The following is a 17,605-nucleotide window of genomic DNA, read 5'->3' as shown; positions in this document are numbered from 1 at the left end:
GACTTTGTTCAAATAATACTGTGCCATTTTTTAGAAAAATCATTATAAAAACATTAATCTGAGAAAATAAAGCATTTACTGTGTACAAAATATTAAAATTTTACAGTAAAGATTTTATTGAATTTTATAAATGTTCAGTCTATTTTTAGGAAGAATTGGCATTTAAAAATGTTCAGAGGAAAAATGTCAGCTTACCATGGGCATTTATTACAGTATTAAATAGTTGTACCACTGGATTCTTAAAAGATTATTCATCCAAATATGTTAACATATATCAAATGTTAAGATATGAATGAAATAAGAATTCGGTATTGCCTTAAGAAATTCAGTTGCCTTTCTAGTAGGTAGATATAGCAAGAAGGTATACATGGCCTATTCTTTCTTTCCTTTTAATTAATGTATATTTAGAAGTGTTGTTCATTAAAAAAATTATTTCTTATATTGAGGATCATGTTTAGTTTTTGTCCAACATTTGAGATATGAAGATGTGGTTAGAACAAGAACCTGCCAAGAGGCAAAGAATAAACCACAGGGAATTTAGTAGAATAATTATACTCACATCATTAGGGATTCTTATCCTTTATGAAAGAATGAAGTATTTTTGGTTGGTGTTTGATATTATCTTGACCCATAATAACACCTGAAACTTTTATTAACGAAAGTATTCTAAAATAAATCTCACATATTTAAGGAGATAGAAGACAATCAAATTAAGGACTGTACAAAACCAATACTCTTGGTGTTTGGAATGACCTTAATTTGTAATTAGTAATTAAATAAAGGTGAAGAAAGTGGCTTGGAGCTAATTAAAGTTCCACATATGGGGAAAGAATATCAAAAATTTATAGGAAGAAAGGTAATTCACTTTCAGTAGCATCCATTTTATAACGAAGTTCATAACAGTTGCTCGAAATAAGACTGACTGTATTCCTTTAATAAGTGTACTTAAATGAGTACAAATAATAATCAATCATGTATACTGTTAATGATTTCAATTCGCTTAATGTAGTCTGTTCAGTAAAATAAACAATGTGTAATAGGTCACAATTCAATGAAAACCTTAGAGAATCAATATTTATATTTTAATAACATCAAGTAATGAATTTCATAGACCACATTTAATTTTCAAATGACAGAATAGCATATGCTGAAATAACGTTTTCACAACAAACTTGGATGGATATTTAGTAGATTTTTCATCAAACTGAGCTATTGAATCATGTATAAGCAAATGACTATAGAAGAAAAGACTGAAAAGCATTAAATTAGTTTATCAACTTAAAAATCTTCATTTTCTTTACTAATTTAAAGTTTATTAGATGTACAGACATTCAATTTAAGCTATAAAAATACGAAATTGTTCACTAAGATATATTTATATATAGTATAGCGAAGAAGATCTTCATACCCTTTTTATAAAAGGTAATTCATACATTTGTTTAGGTGGTATTGGGTCTTGCATGGGCATCATTTTCAAAATTTATGTTTTAAGCAATTGGCAAGATTCTTATTAAGCTGAATCCACTGCACAGAAGAGCCCCCACCTTTTGAGTAATGTGTCCTACTTGTGCTTTTTCACCAAAGATCTATTTCTTGAACACTACAGTAACGTGACAGTTCTAATGATGTATGGGATAATACATCATGAGCATGAAGTTTTGCTGTATTCCTCAAAGAGTTGTACACCTGCTGAAGAAGCATGAGACTTAGAAAACAAAGTGGGTTCAGCTCCACTGGAAGAGTTTATTAGTCAGTAAGAAACCTGTGGTACATTTATTTCTCTTGACTAGGAAACTAAAGCAGAAGTTATGTAAAAAATCTGTTCTGTGAAACAAATGAGGTTGTGTCGCCCTCACCCCAAGACTCTAGAAATTAATGAACAATGCATTTCAATTAAGTATAAGAAATTTGATCACTGCACAATATTTTATCATTACTAAGTATACAGAATATCCTATATGCTAGGATCTTTATGAAAATATATTTAAAACATAGTTCCTATCTAGGAAGAATAATCTGTTAACTTAAGGAAGTTACCAATAACTAAATTTAGGAATAAACTTCATGTGAACAATCCTGTTTTAAGAGTTGATCCATGAACTCATATTTTGGAATAAAAATCAGTATATAAGCTTATATAGGAGTAGGGAGTTGACAATATTCTTTTGCTAAATGTGTAGCATTTCCTATAAAGGAAAATGCATAAGCATACTAATTCTTGAGAAGACATTATGCCAGGCACATGAAGCCTTCAGTACATGATCTATTGCTCTCTACAAATTTTAGGCCTTAGGAAAAGGCAAAGTGGTAGAAAATGCACAGGGAAATAGTAAACACACTTTATATTTTTGTGGGTCACTTAGTGTTTATAGATAATTAAATTTATGTTATATATGTATAAATATATAATTCAGACATTTCCATAGAATCAAGTAGAAGGAAACAGTTTTAAATGATAAAATTGTGAATATATTGTCTTTCTTAGAAAAACGTGATCACAGCATTTTAGGCATACAGACAGTCTGAGAATAAATCATTTGTACCAGAGCTAGAAACACTGCATATTCTGTCTTCCTCCTAGGCCAGCCTCACCTAAAATCTCTGTGTCTGATAGGCTACACCAGATCACAATGGCCTTTTAGTTTCCCTTGCATGTAATATATCTCCCTCTTAAGTCTTATTTAATTTTGGGTGGGGCTGGGTACCAGGGATTGAACTCAGGGGCACTCAACTACTGAGTCACATACCCAGCCATTTTGTGTGTTTTATTTAGAGACAGGGTCTCAATGAGTTGCTTAGTGCCTCACTGTTGCTGAGGCTAGTTTTGAATTCACAGAATCCTGAGCTACTGGGATTGCCGATCTGTGCCACCACAACTGGCTTATTTCATTTTTGATTGACATATAATAATTGTACATATTTACAGGGTACAACATAATGTTTTCTTACAGTATAAATGGTGTAATGATTAAATTAGGGTGATTAATATCTATCACCTTAAGCATTTATCATTTCTTTGTTGTGGGAACATTCAAAATTGTCTCTTCTCTTTTGAAATACACAATATATTATTGCTAACTGTAGTCACCTGTTATGCAATAGAAGACCAGAATTTATTTCTCCTAGCTAATTGTAACATTAAATACATTAATCAATCTCTCTACATTTCCCTGTGGTCTGTCTTCCCCAGACTCTGATAATCACATATATGAGTAAGATTACAGTATTTGTCTTTATGAGCATGGCTTATTTCACTTAAAATAATGTCTTCCAGACTCATCCATGCTGCTACAAATGATAGAATTTCATGCTTTGTTATGGCTGGATATCATTCTATAATGTGTATTTACCACATTTTGTTCATCCATTCATCTGTTGTTATATACTTACATTGAATCCTTATTTTGGTTATGGTGACTAGTGCCACAATAAGCATGGAAGCATAGATGTCTTTGGCATTCTGATTTCATCACCTTTGCATATGGACACAGTTTTGGGATTGCTGGTGTTTTTTTTTTTTTAATTTTTGTGGAACTTCCGTAATTTTTCCATAATGGTTATACTAATTTAGATTCCTACCAACAGTATGCAAGGATCCATCTTTATCCACCTTTTCATCAATACTTATTATTTTTATTAAAATATAATGATCATTACAGTTTAGGTGTAAGACATAGCCTTGCCCTGTGTTGTGCACCCCAATTGACATCCCAAGAAAATTTGATTTAGTGCAAATATGAGCTTTAAATTGAATTTTCTTGTTAAAACATTCAGAATAAAGTGCCAAAATGGGTGGAAGATGGGAAACCTATTGAGCTATGAAAGTTACAATGTTTTTAGAAACCCAGGAAACAGGTCCTTCTGAAACCAGCTCTTTGTTCTCTTCAGTGTAATTTGCTAATGTCCGGTAACACTGAAAGATCTCACCCAAAATGAGGTTGTATGACATTTTTGCAACAAATCCTTTCCTTTCCTCATGAAAGACTAAGAGGTACCATTTCACAACCTGAACCATTCAATCCCTGGGATCTTTCCGGTCACTAATGCTCACAAACAGGCCCAGATGTGCAAAAAATTCTGCATGTATTTCTAAAAGAGAATTTTTGAGAATAAATGTTGGAAGAACTACCTTAGTAAGATCTATTCTGAGCCTAACCTGTGACAAGAGGTGCATGTACTCCTTCACTGATCCTGCTTCTCTGTCATCATCTATAGTCAGGTGAATCAAAAAGGTCAGCATTATTTGTCCCATTGGACATAGAAGAATTTAGTGACTCTGTGGTATCTGGGTGTTTTAGTCTATTTCCTGAGCTGCTGTGTGTCAAGACTGAGACAGATACAGAAGAATTTTGGGATAAGCTGCTCTGAAGGAATTCATCAGCATCATAGAATTCATCTTCAGTGCTAGAGTAAGAAAACTCTGGGACTGTATTTGAAGACAAGACAACAAGTTAGACTGCTACTAGGTGGTGAATCCCCCTTGATCATGGTGCATGACCTTTTTGATATGTTTTTGTATTCGATTTGCTAAAAATTTTATTGAGAATTTTTGCATCTATGTTCTTTAGAGATTGGTCTGAAATCTTCTTTTTTTGATGTGTCTTTTCCTGGCTTTGGAATCAGGGTGATATTGGCCTCATAGAATGACTTTGGAAGTGCTGCCTCTTTTTCTATTTCCTGGAATAAATTGAAGAGTATTGGTATTAGTTCTTCTTTAAGAAATCGGCTATGTATTAATCCAGTCCTGGGCTTTTCTTATTTTGTAGATTTCTGATGGCATCTTCTATTTCATTGCTTAAAATTGATCTGTTTAAATTGTGTATATAATCCTGATTCAATTTGGGCAAATTATATGACTTTAGAAATTTGTCAATGCCTTCAATATTTTCTATTTTATTGGAGTGCAAGTTTTCAAAATAATTTCTAATTATCTTTTGTATTCCTCTTGTGTCTGTCGTGATATTTCTTTTTTCATCACATACATTAGTAATTTGAGTATTCTCTCTCCTTCCCTTCTTAAGCATGGCTAAGGGTCTGTCAATTTTATTTGTTTTTTCAAAGAGCCAACTTTTTGTTCTGTCAATATTTTCAATTGTTTCTTTTGTTTCAATTTTATTGATTTTAGCTCAGATTTTAATTATTTCCTGTCTTCTACTGCTTTTGGTGTAGATTTGTTCTTCTTTTTTCTAAGGCTTTGAGATGTAATGTTCAGTCATTTATTTGTTGACTTTTTCTTCTTTAAAGGAATGAACTCCATGCAAAAAACTTTTCTCTTATAATTGCTTTTGTAGTGTTCCAGAGCTTTTGATGTTTTATCTGTGTTCTCATTCACCTCTCAATATTTTTTTAATATCCTCCTTGATGTCTTCTGTAACCCATTGTTTATTCAGTAGCATATTATTTAGTTTCCAGGTGTTGGAGTAGCTTTTATTTTTTATTTTGTCATTGACTTCTAATTTCATTCCATTATGATCTGATAGAATGCAGAGTAGTATCTAGACATTTTTTATATTTGCTAAGAGTTGCTTTGTGGCATAATATATATTCTATTTTGGATAAAGATCCATGTGTTGGTGAGAAGAAAGTTATCCCCTCATTGAAGGATGAAATATTCTATATATGTCAGTTAAATTTCAATTATTGATTGTATTATTGTGTTTTATAGTTTTTTTGTTCAGCTTTTGTTTGGAAGATCTATCTAGTGATGAAAGAGGCGTGTTAAAGTCTCCCAAAATTATTGTGTTGTGGTCTATTTGACTCTTGAACTTGAGAATAGTTTGTTTGATGAACATAGATGCTCCATAGTTTGAGGCATATATATTTATAATTGTTAAGCCTTGTTGGTGTATGGTTCCCTTGAGAAGTATGTAGTGTCTTTCTTAATCCTTTTTGATTGACTTTAGTTTGAAGTCTACTTTATTTGATATGAGGATGGAAACCCCTGGTTGCTTCCACAATCCATATGTGTGGTATGATTTCTCTCAACCCTTCACCTTCACCTTCAGTCTCTTGGAGACAGCAAATTGTTGGGTCTTTTAAAAAAAATCCAGTCTGCTAGTCTATGTCTTTTGATTGGTGAGTTTAGGCCATTAACATTCAGGGTTTATTGAGACATGACTTGTATCCCCAGCTATTTTTGTTTATTTTTGGTATTTTATGTGACATGGTTTGTCCTTTGATTAGATTTTCCTTTAATGTAATACCTCCCTCTGCTGATTTTCATCAATGTTTTTCATTTTCTCTTCGTGGAATATTTTGCTGAGGAAGTTCTACACTGCAGGCTTTCTAGTTGTAAATTCTTTTAACTTTTGTTTATCATGGAAGGTTTTTATTTCATCATCAAATCTAAAGCTTAGTTTTGCTGGATATAAGATTCTTGAATGGCATCCATTTTCTTTCAGAGCTTGGTGTATGTTGTTCCATGATCTCCTGGCTTTGAGGGTCTGGGTTGAAAAATCTGCTGAGATACAAATTGGTCTCCCTCTATATGTAATCTGATTCTTCTCTCTTGCAGCTTTTAAGCTTCTATCCTTTTTGTATTCTCTATGGTAGGCAATTTCATTATAATGTGCCTTGGTATAGATCTGTTGCAATTTTGTTCACTTGGTGTCCTGTAAGCCTCATATTTGATTTTCCAATTCTTTATTTATGCTTGGGAAATTTACTGATATTATCTCATTGAAGAGACTGTGCATTCCTTGGGTTTAAAACTGTGGCTCACTCTATCCCAATAACTCTTAGATTTGGTCTTTTGACATTGTCCCATAATTCTTGGATGTTCTGTTCATGGTTTCTTACTATCTTCATTGTGTGATCAACTTTATTTTTCAAATTGTATATTTAGTCTTCATCATCTGACATTCTTTCTTACAAGTGATCTAGTCTGTTGGTTATGCTTTCTATTGAGTTTTTTTTTTTTTTTTTTTTTTTTTGGTTTATTGTATTTTTCATTTCAAGGATTTCTGTTTTTTTTTTTGTTTTTTTTTTTTTTTATCCCAAGTCTCTATCTCTTACTTGAAGTAATCTTTTGATACCTGTATTTGCTCTCTTATCTCTTTGTTGGAGTGATCAATTTTTGCCTGTATTTGCTCATTTAGGTCATTCTTTAATTCACAGATCCTTTTAATTATGAACTTTCTAAACTCCTTCTCTGACATTTCATTAACTTCACTGTCCATGAGTTCTTTTATTATAGTGTCCTGGTTTGTTTGGAGCACTTTCCTCCCTTGTTTTTACATGTTGCCTGTGTGTCTTCTTTCTTGCAGTGTGGATCTGCGATATTACAGTTTCTACACTATATTCTTATAGTACTCATGCAGATTGTCTGTACCTCACCTTGATGTTGGGATTCCAGACCCTGCTGGTGTCCCACAATGTATGCTACTGCAACTAAAGGTGGGGTGGCAATAGCCGAGATAATTCAAGATAATATTTCAAGTGCCCCAAGATGAAAGCAATGTCTTACAGAGATGGAGCTGAAAGGGTGGGCCTCACACTATCTTAGGGATGCCTGCTAGGCAGTGTCTGCTGTCAAAAAGTTAGGGGCTACTGCATGTGGAAGGCTATGTTAATGACTCCAGTGTCCCAAGTTAGAAGTGGGTTAGGCTTGGGCTCCCAGTTGCGGGTGGGGGGACTCAGACCTACCCTGAACCTGGGTCCTGTGCAAGTGGGTGTGGGTGGATCTAGGCTGGGCCTGGGCTCATGCTGTAGGTAGTCTGCTGGTTGGAAGATGCAGTCCTGTTCCAGAGGCTGGGCTCCAGCATGTATCTGCCCTGCTGGTGGAGGGATGGACCAGGGCCTACTGTGAGCCTGGGACCCTCACAGGCCAGTTGCAGGGATCTGGGCCACTGGGATTGACCTCTCTCCGTAGTCTGCTGGTCAGAAGGGGTAGTCCTGTGCCAGAGGCTGGGCTCAGGTGGTTATCTGGAGGTGGAGGAATGGACTCAGGCTTACTGTGAGCCTAGGTCTCATGCAGGCTGGTGTCGGGGGATCTCTGATTTGAAGTTTTGATTGCATTTTTTAATTGAAATCATTTTACTCTTTTAACTCTGGGATTCTGTTCTATTTCATTGTTTCATTTTCTTTGCCACAATGTCCCCTTTGTCCATGTATTACTTTCCAAATTTCATTTAATATTTTAATCTTTATGTTTTTGTTGTTATCTTCTTTAAGGGGATTATAATTATTTTTTAATTAATTTTTTTGCTGTCATTTCATAGAACTCCACCTCCCCAGCCTCTATTTTTCAGCTTTGCTAGTTTCTCTTGTAGGTGTCATGATTTCCTGATGCCATTACATTGGTTTAGATACATTTGAGGAGTTATTCATCTCTTCTGGATTTTTATCAAGTTATTTGTCAGAGATAAACCTTCCCTATGATTTGGGATGGACCAGCTTGCTGGCAAAGACCACAGGCATGCAGAGTTTTGTTGTTGTTGTTGTTCTCTAGATGGTTATTTGGCTTTGCTTTAATTATCAAGGGACTGTTAGTTGAGTTTTACTATTAGACAAGATTATGAGATAAGCTCTACAATCAGACAGAGCTTCTGACTGAATACTGCCATCACTGTTGAGCAGGCCATGCCTAATAACATATTTTTTTTTGATCAAGTAGTACTGTGGCTCAAAGACTGGGCATAGTCACTTGTTCAGATGGACAGGACCAGTTGTTATATCCAGTAGACATGAACAGTTAAAGTTGGCCTTTTTTCCTATGTAGGACCTTGAGGTGGGATTTAAGGCTGAGACAAGTAGTATTTAAACTCCAATTTGTGGCAGAACTAGACTTTGCTCTTTGCTGAAATGCCCTGTGGTGGTTGTCCTCATCCCTATATGGGACCTTGGGCTACAGTCTGAAGCTGGGCCAGGATACTGGTTTTTAGGTGTTAAAGCCAGGTAGAAAAGGTCCTATCACTTCTTGAAGCAAACAGAAGTGGCCAGGGCATTGTGGGTTGGCTATATTATTGGTTAGTAACTGCGATTGGTGTCATTCCTGGCACATACACAGTCATCACCATTATCTGTGCAACAGTCACTATGAGTTCTGACTTGTTACTTTTTTTCTTCCTGACTTCAGGTTGTGTATTTATTTATTTATTTATATGGGGTGCTAAGGATCAAACCCAGGGCCTCCCACATGCTAGATGAGCACTCTACCGCTAAACTACAACCCCAGCCCCCTTTCAGGTGGTCTATTAATGCTATTATTCACTGTGTTTCCCATGAGGTAATACCAGAATGAGTTTTTCTGGAAAGCATCTGAAGAATTCTAATGAAGCTAGATGTCTACTTCTGATTCATTCTTTCCACTGCAGAAAGCATGAGAAGATAGTCCTTTTGCCTGTGCCAACTTGGGGAAGAATAAAGGGCACCATAGTCAAAGATACCTTTTCTCTTAACTTTTTATTTTGCAATTTTGTTTGGTTCTTTAGTTTACTCAATTGTTTCAGTCTTATTCCTGAGTGTTGAGGTTTTCATGAAGGTGTTCCATCTGTAATTTCTATTTGTACTATCTATGAGGAAGGTAATGAACCCTATGACCTCCTATTTTGCCATCTTGCTTCCAAAGTTCATCCATTTTTCTAAAAAATAAAATTGCAATTAAAATTTTAATTTTTTTAAAAATTCTCTTTTCCCCTTCCTTCTTACTGGCATATCCTGTTTTGGGTGTTAAAATAAATACTGATACAAACAGTGTATATTATGTTTTAGACATGAGGAGTTCCCTAAAAGCTCATGTGTGAAACAATGCAATAAAGTTCAACAATGAAACCAACTTGAATCTAATGTATGAAATATGATATATCAAGAGCTTTGTAATGTTTTGTGCCGCAGTCTGGCTGGGCACAAAATCGCCAGCCACTCAAGCAGGAACAAACTTTATTTTTTGAAACTGCCGCCAATGCCCCGTAAGTTCCCGGGAAGATTGCCAATCGAGGCACACGGTGTTCTCCTGGATCCCCAGAACCCAAGAGGAAGTTCCTCCTCTGGAATTCCCTCCTACCGCACTTCCCCAACCAATGGGAACTCTCCAGGAGTCCCATAGCAGGCTGAGGTGGACAGCAGGAGTCTAATATCCATATGAATGCAAATCTTAACATAATCATATCATCTCAATGGCTTGCTGGCATCACCTTTCAACCAAAAATGCCATGCATCATATTACTTGGCTGTGGCTCTTAGCAGTTTTGAACAACCAATAAAAAAAAATTTAAAAAAAAAGAAATGATTGGGTTATAGAAGCCTTAAATTAATCAGTCCATTAATCCCCTGATAGGGGTTAAGTGGGTGCAACTGTAGGCAAGGTAGATATGGCTAGGGGAGGTGGGTCTCTGAGTGTGTACCTTTAGGATATATATTTTGTTCCTAGAGAGCTGAGTCTCTCTTTCTGCTTCCTGGTGCCACATTCCAAGCTGCTTCTCTCCACCACACATTTCCACAATTATGTTCCACATCACCTTAGACCCTAAGGAAGGGAATCTACTGTCTATGGCTGAAACCTCTGAAACCAAGAGCCCCCAAATAAACTCTTCCTCCTCTAATTGTTGTCAGATCTTTGAGTCACAGCAACAACGCAATAACAACAACAAAAAAATAACTGACCAAAGCAATGTAGTCTATTTCTCTGTGTGCACATATATGTGGCTGTATAACATGCATTGTATGAGCATCTTTAAATTTTTTAGAAATTAACATATTTATATCTAAAGTAGTTGAATGCGCTTATAATTTCTTTAGCAGAATAAAAGTGCTGTAATTTCTCTGAATTTTTATTAATCTTAGTTTGAAATGCTATCTTATTATGTTTTCAGTTACATTCTTTTAATTCTAGGAAATTTCATCTCGTTTCAAATGAACTGCTTACATATTTTGCTCATCAATGGGTTAGCTTTCTTGTTTACTAATATTTAGTTTTTAAACTTATGATTACATATTTATAAATTTCTCTGAATCTGGAATTATATTTTAGTTTTCTGGTGTTCTTCATGAGGATTAGTTATTGTAAATTATTATGTAATCAAACCATTTAATATTTTACTTAAAAGATTTTGTTTTCGTATTGCATTTAAAAACATTTCTAATTTTATCAAGATAGTCACTTTTATTTTCTTCCTTTTAAATTGTGGTTTATAGTACATGTACACTTTTCCCCCATGAGAATAGTCTAGTTTTTCCAGATACATTTAATATATTGTTCTATTTTCACACTGATCTTCAATGCTCATTCTATCAACTTTATTTTCTTAAAAGGTCACTTTCTGTGTTCCCTATTCAGTTTGATTGTTCCAATCATCTCTTCATTGGCTAACATGTGGTAGGGCAAGTTCATCCAACTTCTTCTTTTTCAAAGTTACCATAGCATGTATCACAGTGTTGTTTTCCCATGTAAAATATAAAAACAATTCTTCAAACCTTATTAGAAATAATAAAGTTTTTATTGAAATTACAGAAACTTAATCTAATTAATATCCAATAGTCTTACACATCTCAATTAAATTAATTTTTCATTTTGAAAACAATGCATTCTCTCTCTGCTTTTTTCAACTTAAAGTTACATTCTCACATTTGTCTCTGTGAATATTTGTATTTTCTTCCATTAGTAGTAATATTAGTAGTTGTAATAAAAACAATAACTATAATAATAATGTAACAGAATAGCACAAATACTAGGAGAGATCCTAAACTTAAACAGTATTACCTTAGTAACTTAACATCATTGTGTTAGCAGACTTATACCTTCCAAAGATAATTTGTGAACCACATTTGTTAAATAAATGTGATTTTCTTGTCCCTAAATTTTTAGTTAAGTGTATATGCCTACCAATCAAAATAGGAAGTCAAATTAGAAAGCACTCATGTTCCATGAAATTTTTATGCTATTTTAATTCATAAAGAATGTATCAATATTGTCTAATATCTACATCTTGATATGAAAGTTAAAATTAATTTGATAAAGCATATGAACATGTTCCAAAGCAAGTCTTTGACCAAGCAACTAAAACTGTACTTAAAATATTTCTTCCCTCTATAGAACAGTTGGCACTTTGCTTATTGCAATCTGTTGGCAAAAGAACTTAAATAATAGTGAAAAAGTGTGGGAACCTCCATAGCTAGATTTAGTTTATTTCACTTTTATTTATTTCAATAATTTTTTGTTTTCTTTAAATTCTGTGTTCTTATATTCTGATTTAGTCATGTTTTCTTTATTTCTCTGAAAGTAAAGCAAGGGCCTATGTCTAGAAATGACCACTTAGATTTTTCTAGACAATCTTCACTACGGAAAACATAAGTTCTTAGTAGGTTATTTTTTTTTATATCTGTTCCCATAAAGGATCTTTTTAAAGTGCCAACAGCTTTCATGGCTACAAATGTTTTTCTCACTAGTAATTTCTTTTTTGGACAACTTTGACTTAAATGGCAAAAATGAATATTAAACAAAAATTTTAAAAAAACATTATTATAAATGAAATGCAATAAGAATGGAGATATTTTTAAAATGCAAAAACTTATATAGAGCTGCCAAACCTAGTTACCCTAAGAACAAGTGAGAAAAATGTAGATTGCCTCCTGAGCTTTCAAAAACCATCAGACATTCAATATGTAGTAATGACTGAACATATTCACTGTACTTAAAGCCTATATAAAAAGAAGTGTCTGAAGAAATCTGAATTAAAGAAGATTCTGTGAAATTTGCCTAAGTACAGAATTCACATCTATTTTGAATTTTCTTGCTTTTATTTAAGACAAGTGGCAGATAATTTCACAGCTGTCAGTTAATGCACATAATGAATGTCTTATAAAAGGATGAAAGCATGAAGTTGTATTCATGTTCCCCAAGTATGTAAAATAAATTCAAAAGGGTGTCAAGATCTGGTATGAAATGAAAAATGCAAGAACACTTCAGTTTAGCAGTATGTGGGGGTGGGGTGGGAGGGAGTAAAATAGTCCTTCTTCACCTCCCTATAAATTAAGTCACTGAGAGCAGGCAAAGCACTAAGGGCTCTAACTCAAATTATTTCATCAGTTTCTCAGAGCTTTATAATATGGAACTTTTATCAGATATGGGGGTGAATTTTAATTGCTTTAAAATTCTTTCTCTTAAATTTAAGAGTAAATCTTAGCATTCTTTAGCTTTTAGAACCTGTGGGTGTTTTGTTAACCAGACAAGATAGGTACAGACATTTTCCAGCTGGGAAAGAAGATACAATGATGTTAATACAAAAGCAGTGACCAGTGTTAACATTGGATAAATGTCACTAGTCTAAATCTTATCCATGTAATGTCTTATAATGAGACCCGTGAAATTGTACAAGAATAGCTTCTTAAATTCTGCAAATAAAATGGTTAGATCTTATTCTTTAATAGTTTTGTGTTACTCACTGTATTGATTTAAAGAAAACAATCCATAGATAGAACATATGAGATCTATAATACTAAAATTGCTTCAACCTATTAAAAATACCATAAATTTATACACATAACTTCTTAACAAACAATGAGGTTATATCTAAAAAATACCCATCATGTGTGGAAATATTTATAATTCAAAATGCACTTTGTATATCTAACCTCTGGTGCATCATAGCTGAAGAACACAGTACACTTTAACATACCAGTTGTTAAGCTTTCTGATGATGGGGCTGACTGGGAGCTGAGGCTCTCTTTCTCAATGCCCAACATTCAAGACAGTACTGTTCTGCACATCACTAGCCAGGGAAAAGATCAAAGTTTGAAACAGTATCTACTGAATGTACATTGCATTTCCAACCTAAAGCCAAAAATTAGAAGTGGAATCTTCATAACAAAGTACACAGATGTATATTTTAAGGAAAGCACAAACTTAATCACACACTGAAACAATGATATCCTATTTACAGGTGGAGTGTTGCCTCTCTTATCTATATCCATGGTGGTTTGTTAGAGTTTGCTATTATGTATTTTTCTGAAAATCAGTAAGGCTTTCCAAACTTGAATTTTATCTTTGGTTTGGTATTATAATCCAAACTAATGAAGGAAGAAAACTAGCATTAATTTCTAAAATTGTTTATGTATTTCATTTGTTTCTACCACAAATTTAAAAAAGAAACCATTCTAAATTTAAACCATTTCAGAAAATAGGATGACACATCCTATTTCATTTTGTAGAGCCAGAATCACTCTCATAATAAAATCAACAAACATCTATTCTTAGATGAGTATTTTTTTTCTCAGAAATAGAATAATACTGAGCCCTGGAATATTAATGATAATTGTATATCATTAAAATGCAAAGCTATGATCATCACAAAAAGAACCATTAAGAGAGTTGGAAACACAAGTGTTAGAATAGAATAATTTAATTACAATATTTAGTCTACAAGAGAATTCAGATTAAGAAGGTTTATAAAACTTCTACAAACCAATGAGAAGAGAAAAAGCAATTCAATTTATATATAGCTTGAATTCAATTTATATATATATATATATATATATATATATATATATATATATATATATATATAAAGCTTGAATAGAAATTTTGCAAAAGAGAATATCTAAATGTACAAAAAATTCTCAAACATATATCAAATAAGTGAACGTATAACAATAATGCGCTAATACTATGTTAAAAAGTCTAAAACTGAAAGATTACACAACAAAATATTGAATAGGATGTTGCATGACTAGAATTTTACAATATAGTAGGTAGGAGATAAGATGGGCACAAAATCTTAGGAAAACTGATGCTATCACTAGCTCTGACCATAAGGAAATCCTATGTTCTGGCAATGTCACTGCTCATCATGCTTCTAAAAGAAGTAAGTAAATACATATATGATAAGACATCTAAAATAATATTCATTCTCAAAAAAACAAAGACTGGAAGGCACCACAAAATCCATCAACAGTGTAATTAGCAACCATATCACGGTATTGAAACCAGAATTTTGAGATAAGACTAAATTTCCTCTCAGTATTTTTTTAATATATTTTTCAGTTTTAGGTGGACGCTATATCTTTATTTTACATTTATATAGTTCTGAGGATAGAACCCAGTGCCTCTTGCATGCTATGCGAGCCCTCTACCACTGAGCCATCATCCCAGCCCTTCCTCTCAGTTCTTGAAGAGTAAAATACATGGACAATCTTGGAAGGGAAGAGTAAATGGATTAGGATTTATTTAAGCCAGAAAAGAGAAAACTCCCATCATGTGGGAGCGGGCCTGATAGCAGAAAAACCCATTTTGGTATGAAAGCTAAGGAGTTTATATATGATTCTAGGACACAGCATTGAACATAATCATCTAAAATATGTATTGAAAGGGCATCCTAGCTACCACCCATGTTCACTTCCATCCTCCTTTCTGTAACCCATTCCCCTTCCCCTAACTGCCTTCTGTGTTCACCCTAGCCTTCTGTTTTTCACCTCTGGGACTAATGAATTGGCTGGAGGTTTTCCCACAGGTGAGCCTTAAGGTCTTTTACATTTGAAATAGGCCTTGATGGTGCTCATTAACAAGTCTAAGGGTTAGTCTCAAGGTATAATGGAATGGGGCCCATTATCCTGACTTCCTGCTCACTTTACTATTTATTCTGTTTTATCCTCATTCAGTATAGTCATGCAATAACACTCAATGGCATTATAGACTGAACTGCTGCCATATGAAAAATATTCATGCATCTTACAAACGCAGCACCTTACAAACTTAATGCTAAATGAAAGAAAACAGACATCAAAGGATAAATACTAATTAAAATTATGCAAAGTTTAAAAACTTGATATTTTTAAAAAGTTTAGAAGTGAGAATGATGGTTGCCTCTATGGGGGATAATGTCAAGGAAGGAGCACTAATGATAGAGGGGTGCAAAAGGACGGTCAGTGTAGTTAATGGAAGATGAGGCTGTTTAAGAGGAAACAAAATTGCTAATACTTCAGGAGCACTTCCCCCTCTTCCAGCTGTTGCCAAGATTACCTTCCTCCAGGGAATTATTCCTCCCTGCATGGAGTTGTTAATAGTAGCCCCTGGGTGACTCCTTTCCTGCCATATCCCTGGGTGACTTCTTTCTAGCCCTTGGATCACTCCACCTTTTGGGTCATATAAGCAGGATGGGAGGAGGAGAATGCATAAGAAAAAAGAAATCTAAAATCTAGAAAAGGGGACATGAAAACAAAAGAAATCTAAAATCTATACACTTCCTACTCCCTTTGGCATCAACTTGAACCACTTTCTCTTCAGAGGAGCCGTTCTCTCTCTCTCTCTCTCTCTCTCTCTCTCTCTCTCTCTCTCTCTCTCTCTCTCCTCTGTTTATTTGATCCTTTAAATATACCTTTTTAATCTTTCCTCAGCATTTCTTGGGTTTTCAATCTTCAATACCAGGGGAACAGGATTGGAACTGGATTCTCTACACTGGTATCAATGGGACTTATTTTCTTATTTAGAGAATGTGCATAAAACTGTATTCAGTTTGTGAAAATTGATAGATCTCTATGCCTACAATGCTTAGGTTGTAAATGTATTTGTTTGATTAAAGAAAGCAACAAATACTAGGTGACCTAAAAAGTAGTAAGACACGCTAGCTACATCTCTTACATAATCTGTAACTTTGTAACTTTGAAATTCCAAAAATAAGTAGGAATAGAGGATTAAAAATCAAACATATGCATGTAAATCTGAGACAAAAGACATGGTGGAATTTAACATGAATCTTTATTTTAATTAATTCTATTAGATTCATGCCACTAATTTTTAGTCTTCTCTAATTTCCAGTTTGATTAATTGAGGCCTGGAATTCCCTACAGTGCCAACAATTTTACCTTCTCATTGGAGAGAATACCTAGCAAACAATAGAAATAATTCACGGGGCTGTACAAGTTAGGATACATAAATACAGATAAATGAAGACATATATTCAAATACAGGATTTTCTTATACAAAGAATTTTAATGAATAATTTCTCTGTGAAAATTAGTTTTTGTTCTTTTAATTGCTTTATCTTACTTTGTATTTCTCAGTAAAATTACTTAGAAATAACAAATAGAGAATTTTTTTTTCAATTTAACAAAGTGACAAAATAAAATACCAGCCTTTGAAAGCAAAACAAGAACCCAAATCTTAATGGATTAATACAATAAAAGCTTATTTATTAGTCACATTACCTGCCCTTCTTGTGTAAGCTATGCCTCTGCATATGAGGCAGATGATTGTTAGACCAGTACGCAAGAAAAGACCACTGACTCCAATTAAAATCAAATTAAAGCAAGCTTATTATTTCAACCAGCCGGGCTGCCTCTCCCTCCCAAAACGGCGGGAACAAGACAGCACCCCAGCTTTCCTGCAGCCCAGCTTTATAGCCCAGAAAGTTACACAAAGGGGGGTTACAGATAACAGAACTCTGACAAGCATCACACTAATGGTAGTTTACATTTTTTTGCTGGCCCCAACATCAGAATTTATGAGGACCATTAGAGCCTCAGAGAGGGTCGTTGTCTGGCCAGGGAAGGCCAAGATTTGTGAGGTGTCACTAAAGTTTCAGAGAGGGCTGCTATCTGGTCAGAGAGCCAGGCATGGGTGAGTTCAAGGCACGGGCAGGCATTCCAAGCAGGTTCAGAATTTGCAGTAATTTAT

At 34.1% G+C, this 17,605-nt stretch overlaps 1 pseudogene; it reads right to left on the bottom strand.

Moving 5' to 3' along the window:
• Positions 1 to 3,562: 3,562 nt before the first annotated feature.
• LOC124082244 (oxysterol-binding protein-related protein 9-like) lies at positions 3,563 to 4,488 on the bottom strand (annotated as a pseudogene).
• Between the last annotated feature and the right edge of the window lie 13,117 nt (positions 4,489 to 17,605).

Source organism: Marmota monax, unplaced genomic scaffold, assembly GCF_021218885.2.
Source record: "Marmota monax isolate L192 unplaced genomic scaffold, Marmota_monax_Labrador192_F-V1.1 WCK01_AAM20220418_F8-fsc00132, whole genome shotgun sequence".
Classification (NCBI taxonomy): Eukaryota; Metazoa; Chordata; class Mammalia; order Rodentia; family Sciuridae; genus Marmota; species Marmota monax.
The sequence above is the reverse complement of the archived record's forward strand: the minus strand, read 5'-3'. Positions and strand labels throughout refer to the sequence as shown.